At 37.9% G+C, this 14481-nt stretch overlaps 1 protein-coding gene across 8 annotated transcripts in view; it reads right to left on the bottom strand.

Annotated features, from left to right (window-relative positions):
• Positions 1-14481, bottom strand: part of apbb2b (amyloid beta (A4) precursor protein-binding, family B, member 2b) — a 342228-nt gene that overhangs the window by 274508 nt on the left and 53239 nt on the right. The gene's annotated exons all lie outside the window — the stretch shown is intronic.

Raw genomic sequence — 14481 nt, 5'->3', positions numbered from 1 at the left:
ACTCACCAGACCAGGCAACGTTTTTTCCAATATTCTATTGCCCAATTTTGGTGAGCCCATACGAATTGTAGCCTCAGTTGCCTGTTCTTAGCTGACAGGAGTAGCACTCGGTGTGATCTCCTGCTGCTGTATCCCATCAGCTTTAAGGTTTGACATGTTGTGCTTTCAGAGATTCTCTTCTGCATACCTTGGTTTCAAAGAGAGGTTATTTGAGTTACTGTTCCCTTTCTATGAGCATGAACCAATCTGGCCATTCTCATCTGACCTCTGGCATCAACAAGGCATTTTCACCCCAAGAACCAATGCTCACTGGATATTTTCGGACCATTTTCTGTCTAGCACCAACAACCATGCCACATTCAAAGTCACTTAAATCACCTTTCTTCCACATTCTGATGCTTGTTTTCTGCAGGTCATCTTGATAATGTCTACATGCCTAAATGCATTGAGATAATGCCCTGTGATTGACTGATTAGATATTTGTGTTAACAAGCAGTTGAACAAGTGTTCCTAATAAAGTGGCCGGTGAGTGTGTATGTGTAAATATACATATATACATTCATAGGTCTGAATCTCAGTCTGATTATTTTGATGGTTACCTACCAGGTAACGCTTGTGGTTGGTCAGCCAGTCAGCAAACATCCACCATGTCCTCTCAGTTTCAAGAAGCAGATCATAGACATGTGATACTGTATTTGCCAAATAATACAAAGAGTACACGACACGTGTTTCACCCTCATTGGGGCTCATCAGGTGTATGCACCTTTGCTTCCCTTTAGGTGGATCGAACCTCTGACATCAGGAAGCAAAGGTGCATACACCTGGTGAGCCCCAATGACGGCGAAACATGTGTTGCGTACTCTTTCTATTATTTTGCAGGTACAGAGTATATACATCCATGCATTTTTCTCACTTATTTATCCACAGCAGGGCCACAGGACAGCGGGACCCTATTCAGGCAATCATCAGGTGCAAGGCAGGAACAACACCTGAACTGGGCACAAGTTCATTGCAGAGTTATATATACATTTGGTCATGAACCCAGCAAATGCAGACTTGAAAAGAAGAACATGCACCAAATAAATAAGACTTATGACCAACACCCTCTGAACCCCACCTCATTAACACACCCCAAATCCACCTACACTCCCCTCCTTATTTGCTATATATTGCCTTGGATTCCTATGTGTCTAATCATTTATCTCTGATGATGACTGAAAGCTTAGAAATAAAAAACTAAAGATATGTGATTCGTTTTCTCACTTTGTGGATTTCTAACTACAAATATGCAAACCATATCATACACCTTCACTTCCACATATACAGTATATAAATACAGCATGGTATTTAACTATATACATACATATAACAAAGACTACAGTAGTATCTGCAAAAGGAAAAATAGGTAAAGGATACTTCCATATTGAAATATGAAAGCAACGCTATAAAAGTGACACTTTGACGCTACTCAAGCGTGATTAGTAACATCCTGTACTTAAGAACTAGAGTGTGGTCATCTGAAAAGACGAAGGCTGAAATTAACAGATTAGCGGATTGCCAAACACAAAGGTGATGTACCCTGCTTTGTCCTTTCTGTAAGACCTCTTTTTCTTACCCATTTCTTTCCATATTATTTTCAGAATAGTCAATAAGATTACTGTCACTTTGATCTATCCATTTTCAAATGTATCCATTGTTAAAGATTTTGAAACAAAAGATCCTTCAGAGTCATATTTTAAAAGTAAAAAAGTGAAATACATCAGTGGAAATATAAAATAAGGAAAAGTACATTGAATATCTAAAACTGGGAAAGAACTAAATTTGGCAGTGGGAGTCTTAAACAGAGTTGTGTGTATCATTTAAAAAGTAATAGACAAGACACTGAGTTAACTTATATATCAAAATCATGCAAACCAAGTGAGATAGAAGGTGTTCTTGTTTTGTATACAAAAAAAGCCAAAAAAGCTGACACAAACAATGGCTACAAAACAGTTTATGAAATGTAGAATTGAGATAACTCAATTGAGACCATAAAACACATTTATTTAGAATAAATGTATATGCCTGACAAAACTTTGCAATTAAATTTGCATAATGATTGAAAACTAAAGGCTATGGAAAGAATAACCCAGCCACGTTGCATTTTAAACAGCACCGTTCACAATGAATCATCCCAAAGCACAGCACTGTACATATGTTAACATAAATGGGACACAGGACCACTCAATGACTTGGATAGGAGGGGTGAGAAAGCAGACTAGTTCTTTAACATTCAGCCTCTTAGCCACTAGTCCACACAATATGCACATTGTGCTTCAAACCCTAGTTCTTCCCTTTCTAATTCAATATTGTATTTGCTATAATTGTGGCCACTGCCCAATTCTGAGTAGCCCATGAAACTCAAGGGGTCTAAGAATAAACACATAATTTCAGGATCATCTGCACACAACATTTAATACAGCACAGCATTAAACCTCTTGCCCCCAGCCATCCAGCAAGCAATATCATAGAGATCAATGATATACCACTAGACCCACTAACAACTTCTACCCCAGGCCATAAAAATTCAACTTCCATAGAAACATGTGCTTGACCCGTAAGTAAAACTCCATGATGTAAATATACCCAATAACAATCAGTTGATTTAGCTTTACTGATTTTTACTTATTTTGCCTAATGCATATTGAACATTCTTATCTGATAATTATTTTTAATTTGTTATGGTGTGACTGGCCATGTAAATGGACTTATTTTAGTCTGGTGAGAAAACTATTTATAGATTTACTTTTTCTTTTTTTAAATAGTTTTATGAGCTTACCTGTTCATTTATGTGATGGTAAAGTATAAGGCACCAGTAAGAAATGACTAGTTACTGGCACCAATTAGTGCAGATATGGAAGGAGAGTTGCCTCTCAGTGTCAACAGTGTCAAATTAGTTGCCAGCAAGGGAAAGATTTTGAGTGAATGAAGGGTCTAGCGTAAGTGCAGGAAAGGTACTTGTACAGAGTTGAGGAGGGGGTGCCTTAACGGAGGATTCACACGTGTCTGCATGTGCTGATGCGAGTCTGAATCTCATATTATAGGAGTTTCTTCTGGAGGTCCACAGCATCGAGAGCATGGCGACACAAGCTCTCATTGGTTGGGACTAGAAAAGTGTCTGCTGGGATTGACGCAGTAGAGGTGGTTTTTTGTATAGTAACCTTTTGATTATTCTGAGTGTGAGAAGGTTGTGTAGAGTCTATAGTGTAGACCTCCGAGAAACCATTAAAGTACAAGATAACTCTGGGGTTGTGTGGTGAGCTAACCAGTAGATTATTTTTATTTTATTGTACTGTTTATCTTCTGGAGATTTCCTTTCCAATTACTGCTTTTAAGAAGGAAAGACGGAAAAGAATCTGATTGCCATAGGTTTTTGTTTATGTTTAATTTTGTTCTTTTTGCTCTTTTATTTTTGATAAATGTCATTGTACATGAACGGTTTTGACTTTGATTTGCAGTACTGAATGTAATAAAGAATTTTTATATTTTTCAGTATCTTCTTTGTCTGACTCTTTCCTTTTCTACAACCCTAGTTTGACCTTGGTTCATGAACTACTAGATGCCCAAGGTGAATCGTGCCAGTGTCATTGGAATACAGGGCATCATATCTGGTTACATATTTATTGACTTGTTCAGTAATTGTGCTGCTCTACTATGTAGTGAATTGTCACTGCATGTTTCTGCATCTGTTGGAATAACAACTACTTTTCAATATTCAATTAGTTTAGTGATAATAAACTGAGTTTTCATTAATTTTTTAAGCTTAAATATTGTTGCCTTCAGTGAACATGAGTTTGAACACTGACCATCCATCCATCCATTGTCCACTGCTTATCCGCAGTTGGGTCACGGGGGCAGCAGCCTAAGCAGGGAAGTGAACACTGACCTACAATCTGAATGTTTCCTTTCAGGTAGTGGCTTTATGGACCCTTAAAGAAGAAAAGTGCATTATTTTCTAAAAGCTTGATGATGGAGAGAAAAATTCATCTTAGCCTAAACAAAGGCAGATTCAGATAAGTAGCACAAAACAGTGGTCTGATGCATTTCGATTTTTTTAATACACATGGTGACACACTGTGAGCAATTTTAACACAATGCTGACTTTTCTAGTTATTTAAACTCTTGTGCCTTATTTTTGGTATTATTCAGTTTGATTTCAGTCAACTTTTCTGGTATTGATATGCTGACTTGCATTTTCTCCCGAAGCCTCAATTATCACATTTACTGTACATTTAACTTACCACTCCCAAGCTGAGCTTCTCAAGGCAAAAGTTTAGCTTAATGTGCAAAAACTAGTTCATCGATAATTTTTTCAAGTTAATACAGTAACAGTAAACCAACTAAAACCAGGGCCTTTAGATTTATTGCATGGTTTGAAGAAGAACATTTAAATTGCAGACAAGCATGAAATAAGCACACAACTTCAAAAAAATAAAACAGCCAGCATTGGAAACGTATGTGAGGTGGATCAAAGCCATGTGAATTCAGACAGCTGTATTTTTCCACAGCACAAGAGCAATGTGAAATCTCGGTGGCAAACAAAAGAAAAGACTGAACATACATCTTAAGTCCCTGGAGTCAAACACGCATCATCTTCATCATGGTAAGTTCTATAAATAAATGACAGCTTTGAAACAGTACACTAAGACACAGACTCATAAACACAAGCAAAATCTAAAAATTCATGCATAGAGGCAAAATAGCATCCCTGTATTTCTAGAATGTTCATAAAAATTACTCTATTATACAAATAACAGGTTTTACATTTATGCCAGAGGGAATATTATGTTTGTTATTTATTACAAAGTGTATTAGTTAAACAATATATAACAATTATTTAAGAAAAGCAACAGGAATAATCTATCAATATTAGACACGTAAATGATATACAGATAAGCAGTCGTAAGTACTGCATCAACTGCTAAAAAAGAAATCGAGAAGTTGATAAACACATACATTTTTCTGAATTTACCTTTACAACAATCATAACTATTGGAAATTTTGTCAAATAGAGTGTCATCAATTAAATTGCTTACTCGTGTATAGTGCTAGTTTCATGAACAGCAGGGAGAACAGTTTAAGTGCAACCAGACAAACACACTTGGTAGCAGGGGTCCGGCACACAATAAGATGAAGCTACCTGTCCATCCTAGAAATAACTTCAAGGGTGATGCCATCGGGCATTTCCAGAGTAATAGCTCAACAAATGTAATCAGTGGGGTGTTTATACTGTATTTTGCTATAAATAACTTCTTCAAACATGATTAAAACAAGCAGTGTTTACTTGAATGCTAAATAATGATTTTGTACCACTCACAGCAATCTCTCTGTTTTAGAACATCCTGGGTTTCATTCCAGGCTTCATTTTCTTTTTCTTTTATTAATTTCTTTTGTTGTGTTTTGAATACAATTTTCTAAATTTTGATTTTGAACATGCTTTCTTCACAATTAATACAATTTTGTTTATCAGTTGTTTTATTGTATTATTTTTGCTGCGGGGCGGCACGGTGGCGCAGTGGGTAGCGCTGCTGCCTCGCAGTTGGGAGATCTGGGGACCTGGGTTCGATTCCCGGGTCCTCCCTGCGTGGAGTTTGCATGTTCTCCCCGTGTCTGCGTGGGTTTCCTCCGGGTGCTCCGGTTTCCTCCCACAGTCCAAAGACATGCAGGTTAGGTGGATTGGCGATTCTAAATTGGCCCTAGTGTGTGCTTGGTGTGTGGATGTGTTTGTGTGTGTCCTGTGGTGGGTTGGCACCCTGCCCAGGATTGGTTCCTGCCTTGTGCCCTGTGTTGGCTGGGATTGGCTCCAGCAGACCCCCGTGACCCTGTGTTCGGATTCAACGGGTTGGAAAATGGATGGATGGATGGATTTTTGCTGTGTATATCAATTAGTTCTTGTTAATAAGTTCTTTCTTCTTCCTATGTTGAGCCAAAGGTGCAAGAGGCTATCATCACCCTGCCACAATTCCAAGAGGCTCATCATTGATTTTGATATTTTGAACAGGTAAGACAACAACATATCCAGTCCGTAATGAAGTAAATCTTTAACAAGCCAAATTTCTTAACCAAAACCTCAGAACAAGAAAGCACTTGCAAAATCCAAAACAAGAGCCAAAAGACAGGAATATATACTACAATGCTGAGGTGCTGCCTAAGTGGGCTTGTGTGGACAGGAGTTAAAGGGAATTACTGTACATTTGTGTGTATGTATGTTGTATTAATTTCAATAACTGGAAGTTAATTTAGCATCCGCAAGTCAGTTTAGTCAGTTGTATATGGGGTAGGGTCCTTTTGGGGTGCCACCTTTGTGCTTTTTCATGTACATTCTGTGTTCACACAGGTTTCCTCTGAGGGTTACATTTTTTCCCCACAATGTAGCAGCATTGTCACTAGGCTGAATGCAACCTCCTCGTTAGGAGGTCATCTTTTCAGTGTCCTCCAATACTTAAATCTAAGCCTTCTCACAAGTTCCTATTTATTAATCCCTATAGGAACCAGCTTCTGAAGAAGATGGATCTTCATGTCGAACAGACACTTTACCTAGACGTGTTTTGTTTTATTCACATTTTGACTAATGGACATTATCTCCTGGAGCCCCAACTCTTTTTAAGTCTCCTTCTTGCTTATTTTACAGTAAACTTTGTACATTTTCAAAGGTATTTGACCTTATTTTCATAGTATTTGCAACAGGATTAGACTATACATATTTCTGCAATAATTTCAGGATGTCCTCTGGGGACATCACAGGTTTAAAAAGTGTATTTGAATGCAGTTCTTAGAGCTAGTGTGAAAGGGGATGAAGGAGTCCCTCTGAGGCCACCCCAAGATTGCACTTTAGATAGATAGAAATGTATTTGGTCCCAGGGGAAAATTTAGCTTTTTACAGAAACTCTTTAAATAAATAAGCAGATAACATAAATAAGTAGATAAGTAAATAAATAAATATACACACACCACAGTAACTGAAAAGCAAGAAAATTCAAAAGAAAGAAAATGTCTGACTTGGCTGACACAGTCACAGTGAGGCATTATGCAGGCATATTGCTGTTGGTACAAAGAAGCTCCAGTAGCATTTCTTGACACAAGATTTAGATTATTTCAGTAAGGACATGCTAAAGGTTACATCCATGTCACTGGTTCTTTAAAACTCATTTTTATGAATCCATCTGCTTCTATACTTACATTATACAGCTCCTTTCAACTTAACAATTAAAGCTATCAAAACAAATCTGATATACCACAATATGCTTGCTGCTTACAACGTTACAATTATGTACTGTAATGCAAATCAGGGAATTATGTTCAACACAGCAGAAAAAAGTAACTTTTATTTTAAAAAGTGGTTGACTTGGAGATGCCATGGTTAGCACTGCTAGCTCTCAAATTCAGAGACCTTTGATTCTTGGTTTAGCTGATGTTTATATGATTTTTTCCCATATATATGTGGGTTTTCTCCCCCCATTGCCAATTAGCTTCATTATAATTACAAATTGACACTATTAATGTGAGTTTGCTTTGTCAGGCATTGACATCCTTTCCTAATGTTGGATCAGAAATGCTTCTTCTCATTACCCGGTATGGGGAAAAAGCACAATGAAAAATAGACAGGTTCCAAAAAAAGGCTTTATTTGTAGCCCATAATAACAAACAAAAGTAAGGCTGCTATGCCTCTGCTAGTTATTACTGATAGCTTTACAAGTGTACCTTTATGGGAACAGGATCTGGGCTTGGATTTCCTGAATGACGAACAAGATTATAATTTAACCTCAAATGAACAGGATGTGGCTCACACCATTATAATACTGTATGCTACTTATTTCTTTCCAAAAAAGAGTCTACAAGAATGTAGCTTAAGACCATATTACATTACTTTTATGACTCACTGAAAGGCTATATAGTGTTTTTCAGACTCGTATTTATAACACTTTATTCACTATATATCATTAATTAAAAGATTTAAGTTGCTCATTTTTCACCTGTATGCTAGAAAGAGCTGAAAGGTTTTAATAAATGAGCAAAGTGCTTTTCTTAGGATTCACAGGAAATGAATACACTCCCTGCCTCAAACCTTTACCACTGTTAATTAAAAGACTTCTCTGCATATCACATCACAAGAAGAACCAAAGCTACAACGACTTGTAGCAGAGATCAGAACTGAAGTAATAAAATGTTTTTTTGTGCTTGCTACAGCTTCTTCATTGAAAAAAGTACAGAAGTGTACAGTGGAAAAATAATCTAAAAATTCAAAATTTACATCCCTTAAAATAAGTTTAAAATTAAAAAAAAAATTACCATCTACTAAAACACTCATACATATTACTAGTATCATAGGAAAAGATCAGTAAATTCCAACCAGATTACCATTATCCAGTTTAGTCAGTCATTTTTCCAAACCACTACATCCTAACATAGGGTCACAGGGGTCTGCCGGAGTCAAACCCAGCCAGCACAGGGCACAAGGCAGGAACAAATCTCAGGCAGGTCGCCAGCCCACCACAGGGCACGCACACACACACACACCAAGCACAAACTAGGGACAATCTAGGATTGCCAATGCACCTAACCTGCATGTCTTTGGACTGTGGGAGGAAACCCACGCAGCACGGGGAGAACATGCAAACTCCACACAGGGAGGACCCTAGAAGCAAACCCAAATTTCCTTACTGCGAGGCAGCAGCGCTACCACTGCGCCACCGTGCCACCATTATCCAGTTTACCAACCACATTTATAAGAAAAACTTATTCTTCTTGCATTAAACTAGCAGTCAATCCTTGGGATATTATATCTCAATTTATGAAAACAACTACTCAGTAGATTTCTGAAGTGTCTTTAATAATATCCACTACTTTGTGAGACCCTATAACATGTCTTAGAAACATGTCAAAAAAAGCTGGAGTTTCTCAAAAAACTTTAATATAAATACTCTAAGAAACTTTTGAAAACGGGCAGCACGGTGGCGCAGTGGGTAGTGCTGCTGCCTCACAGTTAGGAGACCCATGTTCGCTTCCTGGGTCCTCCCTGTGTGGAGTTTGTATGTTCTCCCTGTGTCTGCGTGGGTTTCCTCCAGGTACTCCGGTGTCTTCCCACAGTCCAAAGACATGCAGGTTAGGTGCATTGGCCATTCTAAATTGTCCCTAGTGTGTGCTTGGAGTGTGTGTGTGTGTGTGGTGTGTGTTTGTGTGCGCGCCCTGCGGTGGGCTGGCGCCTTGCCCGGGGTTTGTTTTCTGCCTTGCGCCCTGTGTTGGCTGGGATTGGCTCCAATAGACCCCCGTGACCCTGTAGTTAGGATATAGCGAGTTGGATAATGGATGGATGGAACTTTTCAAAACACGCTGTCATCCCTGAAACCATCACCTGATATGAAATAAACATTGCCAGATAGGAAATATAATTTTATTCCTCTAAAAATCACCATCAATGTTTCTATGTGAAACCTGTAGCAGTCAAAATTGTAATGATCTCATTTTCTCTGTGTTTCACTACAAGGGGGATGCACACCTACACAGGAACAAAGTAGTGACAGGCGACTTGGAGTGCATATTAAAAAGCACAGATAACCCTAATCTTGACAACAATATACAATTTACATATATTTCTATTAATGAGGTGATGTGCAGCACCACAAAGGTATGCATTCTTGTGAGCTATAAAAAAGGACATGTTAAAGATATCAGGTTCAAAAGCAATAGGTCAAAATTACCCCTCAAAACTTATTTAACTACCTTAGCATAAGAGTTTATTTTACCCAAAAAGCGTATTGTCACATTAACGGTCTGAAAATGAATCATTATGACAAGAAAAAACTACTATAGTTATTCTAGTCATTTTACAAGAATGAATTACTGCAGACATATTAGAATCATTGTATAGTGAGATTTAAATTCAGCAGGCATGACGAGGAGAGAGAGAGTAGGTTAGGATTGGGCCTAAATATTCTGCAAATGCATTCAGCCTCTACATGCCCAGATTTGAAAGAGGACTTCTTTTCCTCATTTTGAGTTGACAGTCTCAGACTTGTCATGACTTTACTGTCTGCCTCAACGTTCCAGCTCCAGTTCCTTCTACCTTTAGAAAGTGTTTTCTTTTCCAAGAATGTTTCTTATTTAAGTTTACCCATTTCAATTACGGTAATGCAAATAAAATATGAGTGTTGTACATAAGAAAAAAAATGAATTCTGCTCTAAACCTGGATTGCAGACTGTGTGCATGACATTTTATTTTTAGTAAAAGTAGCATCACAATTCACTACATCTAAGGTTGAATGCTGCCAACGTAATTGTCTGGTAAAATAAGTACTCGGGCAGAGAAGGGTGCTTGTCCAGAATGATCTAGCCAATCATAAGTGGACACTCTGAAGTCCAAACAAGAACAGTTTGCTTCCTTTCACATGCTGTTTCCTGACTTTTCTTCACAAACCTGAACTTTATGCTGAATATTCATGTAATGTTGTGTGAATTATGGTCAATAAAACTAAGATCTTTCCTAATAACATTTTTTATACTAATTTTCAAACATTTTTTCTCTGATCAACAGGTACTGATCCTTGAAAATGTTGTATATAATAGGCATAGTAAGTAAATAGTGCCATTTCCAATGTAATAGGTGTGACAGAATCTGAACACAATGGCACATATGCTCAGAATAGCACCAAAGCTGCTCAAATAGGTATTAGTTAGTATATTTGATTATGAAACTTAAAATATACCAGAGCAGGGTTCATATAAAGAGTAAGCGCAACACAAAAGGTATAACATAATAATCAAGCCTATGCCCTTCTGGAGCTCCCTATATTCTTCCAGTCTGGCTAGTAGATTGTGGGTTACTTAGTCAAATATATCTGTGATCACTGAAATTAAACAGCTCCTTCCTACCCCCTGGCCTTGTCCTTATCAAATCCACTACCCACTTCTACCCGTTTGCTAGGTGAGATCTTACCAGTGCTCCTACCCCAACTCCAACCATGTCTGACTGTGGAGGTAGAGGCCCTGACATTCAATTCAAATAGGACGACTTTCCACATCACCTCTATTCCCACAGAGGCTACATTTCCAAAGAGTCTTGCAGGACCCCATTTCCAGCAGAATACTGCCCTTTAGGGTTCTGGAGTACTACTGTTCTCACTAAGTTCAACCTCAAGTAAACTTCAGCCGATTTCCGTAAAGCTCAGCCTTTAGTTTGCATGACATGATTCCTGTCAAGTAAGGAAATCTTGGATGGGTTGTGCACTGCCTTCCCTTCCTCCCATCTTCCTGATTTTCCCTTACTAAAGTAAAATGACTGAGAATGATAGCACTTAGGAGAACAACTACTTTATGTCAGATCTTTATTGCCTTTTACTGAAGTGTAGTAAAACTCACATTTTAAAACTGAGGAAAAAAAAATTAATTAATTATTCTTTTATACAAGCACAAAGTCTGGATACACATTACCCAATTTAACCTAGTCCTTTTTACTTCGTTTTTAATGCAGGAAGACTAACATATTTCTTTTTGCAGTTTAGTAATTTATCATCAGAACTGACTGTTCAAATTAAAAAAAAAAAAGTAAAAATTCCTTCTACATTTGTATGATACAAAGCTGAAAAGGGCACACATATTTTAATATAAAGCTATATGTCAGTATCATGACAGGATGCAATCCAACAGTTTGGGATTAATATTTTAAAGAGATGCTTATTAAATAATTAAATTACAACAGTTCAGCTAATATGCTGGTTAACTAGGAAGTACTATAAATTCATTTTATATGTACCATAAAGATGTGCCTTATCACGACCAGAAATGAAGAGCAAAGGAAATGACACAACACAGAAATAGAACTTCATAGGTTCTTAACAATCACAAAAGAGCATAAACCTGTCTCAAGCCCAGAGACTACCTGAGCTAGAGGTTGACTGATTTATAAAGACAAGGTCTCAACTGGAAGATGGAATAATTTAATTTAAAAAAAATAAAATCTTTTCTCCCTGGCATAACATTATCAAACCCACTTAATCCAAATATCTAATCCATGGTGATTGCGTGAGAGGTATTAATGTCCCAAAATATTGTGTACAAGGCAGTAAACATCCTTTGATAGTGTGTCATTTTAAATGTCAGTTGGCTTTTATTTAAATAATAAACAAATAAATAAAATGAAGGCATGTCATGAATTAGAATACAAAAACACTGAAAGGGTTTTATCTTCTCTATGTTCTTTGATAAATAGCATTATCTATTCCCCTAAAAAGTTAAAGTTGGATGTCAACAATATAAATCTATACATTTTCTTTTTCTGGAAAAGATTGTGAGGAGTCACCGCTGACTGCTATTGCCACACAAAGTAAGCCATATGAGAGACCATCAAGTGAATCAAACAAACACTTTCCCTTGACAATCTAAACTCCAAATAAAAAATAAAGCAGTAAAATAGTGGGTTTCTTTTGAAAGTCAGTAACAACTAGACAAACCATATGGTGGTGTTTGCAGTCTACTCTATCATATGATGCAGTAAGTCATTTTTAAGAGGTGCTGCTTACAGTATGCTGAACTACCAGATGATGTACAGTTTTAATTTTACTATACTCTCGCAGCACTGTGCACTAATATAATCCCTGCTCCATCTGTTACTTTGTAATATAAAACTGTATTAATTTTACATAAATTACATAATACTGATTTTGTCCCAAGGAAAAATAACCATTTATCTGGCCTGAAAATGTATTCATAACCACTATAACTAAAGTCAAAATTTCCCACATATCCATTCAGTACTGACAAGCAGGTAATGCTGCTTCAAAAAATAAATACATAAAAACAATGAAAAAGTATATGCTTTTGCCAAATGCCACACCCCTTTCTACAGAAAAATTGTTCAAGTGGGAAAAATGAACAGACAATCCCACCTGACTCTTTGTGTTATAACATTTCTAAAAGAAATATAAGTAGTATGAAATTAATCCTGCAAAATATATTTGCTTAATAAATAATATAAGATAAACAACAAAGAAAAGCAGAATCTCACACATGTAAATGCATGCCTTTTCAAATCTTTGTACTAGTCAAACGCAACTGCACATCACCTTTGGAACATATTGCGATAAGTGATATTATCAGGAAGGTAAATCAAAAACAACAGTCCTGGCACTACAATCAATCCCCTGTGTTCTTCCCTGTCCACAAAATTCTAGAGCAAATGTTCATGAAAAGGGAAAGCATCCATATTACTAACCGAGAATGGTAAACCGGATGGCATGGACGCAGGTAACCGGATGGCATGGACGCAGGTACACGGCGATGGGACCATGAGACGTACTGCACAGGCGCGTACAGCGCACATCTCATAAACCACAAGCGAAGTCGTATCCACCACGCACGAAGGAGTCACGGCCCAAGAACGAAAGAGCTCAACTGACGTGAATGAGAAATGAAGCAACAACACGCCCATAGCTAACGACTAACGACACAGCCACACAGAAAAGAGGATTCTGCGCTGCAGCCCAGATTCAAACGGAAGAGGCTACGGAGGCCCCACAGGTCCACAAAGATAGTATGGAACTACTGCGCAGTGAAGGCGCAGGCGTCACCGCCATATTGTGAGTGGCACTACTGCGGAGTGAAGGCGCAGGCGTCACCGCCATGTTGTGAGTGGCACTACTGCGGAGCGAAGTTTGGAATAATGTGCTGCTTGGGATTGTACAAACTGCTGAACACTTTACACCTAATTCAAACACAATACAGCTCAACGATACAAACACGAGCCCACCTGGATCAATGAACGCAGGCGCCTACAACGCGCGTCTGAAACTGCGGAAGCAAAGCAGGCACGGGTTCAAAACGAACGAGCTCGACTGACGGATATGCAAACACGAGCCCGCCTGGATAAAATCAATGAACGCAGGCGCCTACAACGCGCGTCTGAAATGCCGCGGGCAAAGCGGGCACGGCTCCAAAATGAACGAGCTCGACTAATGTATTTCAGGATACCCAACGCTGGGGGTAGGCGAGCGAAGCGAGCAGGGGGCAGAGCCCCCTTGTATTGTTATAAAATAGAGAAAATGTCATTTAAATTCAAACATTATATACTTATTTTCCATTAAGGCATTTTTCCATTTCATTATTTTGTAGGTAAATTATTTTTTGTGGGAAACTGGATGAGCACTTTGTTCTCCAGTGAAGATCTCTCCCTAATTTGCAAGCAACCAAAAGCTTTAAAACACTTGCTTTCTGACAATCCATACTACCCAGAAAGGAGTCAAATAAAAGCAGCTCAGTTTTAAATGCCAGTTGTGCACCCCTAATTTTAAACTGGAGGAAGTACAGACACCGGTGCCATCTCTACTAATCTTTTCTTTGGAGTCACTCGAATTTACTGAAAACACTTCAGCACCTTACTGCACCTGCCATTCATATTTAATAAAATCATCACATGATGTAATCTTTTTTTAGAATATGATCTTCTTCAAT

Source organism: Erpetoichthys calabaricus, chromosome 5 (assembly GCF_900747795.2).
Source record: "Erpetoichthys calabaricus chromosome 5, fErpCal1.3, whole genome shotgun sequence".
Taxonomy (NCBI): domain Eukaryota; kingdom Metazoa; phylum Chordata; class Cladistia; order Polypteriformes; family Polypteridae; genus Erpetoichthys; species Erpetoichthys calabaricus.
The sequence above is the reverse complement of the archived record's forward strand: the minus strand, read 5'-3'. Positions and strand labels throughout refer to the sequence as shown.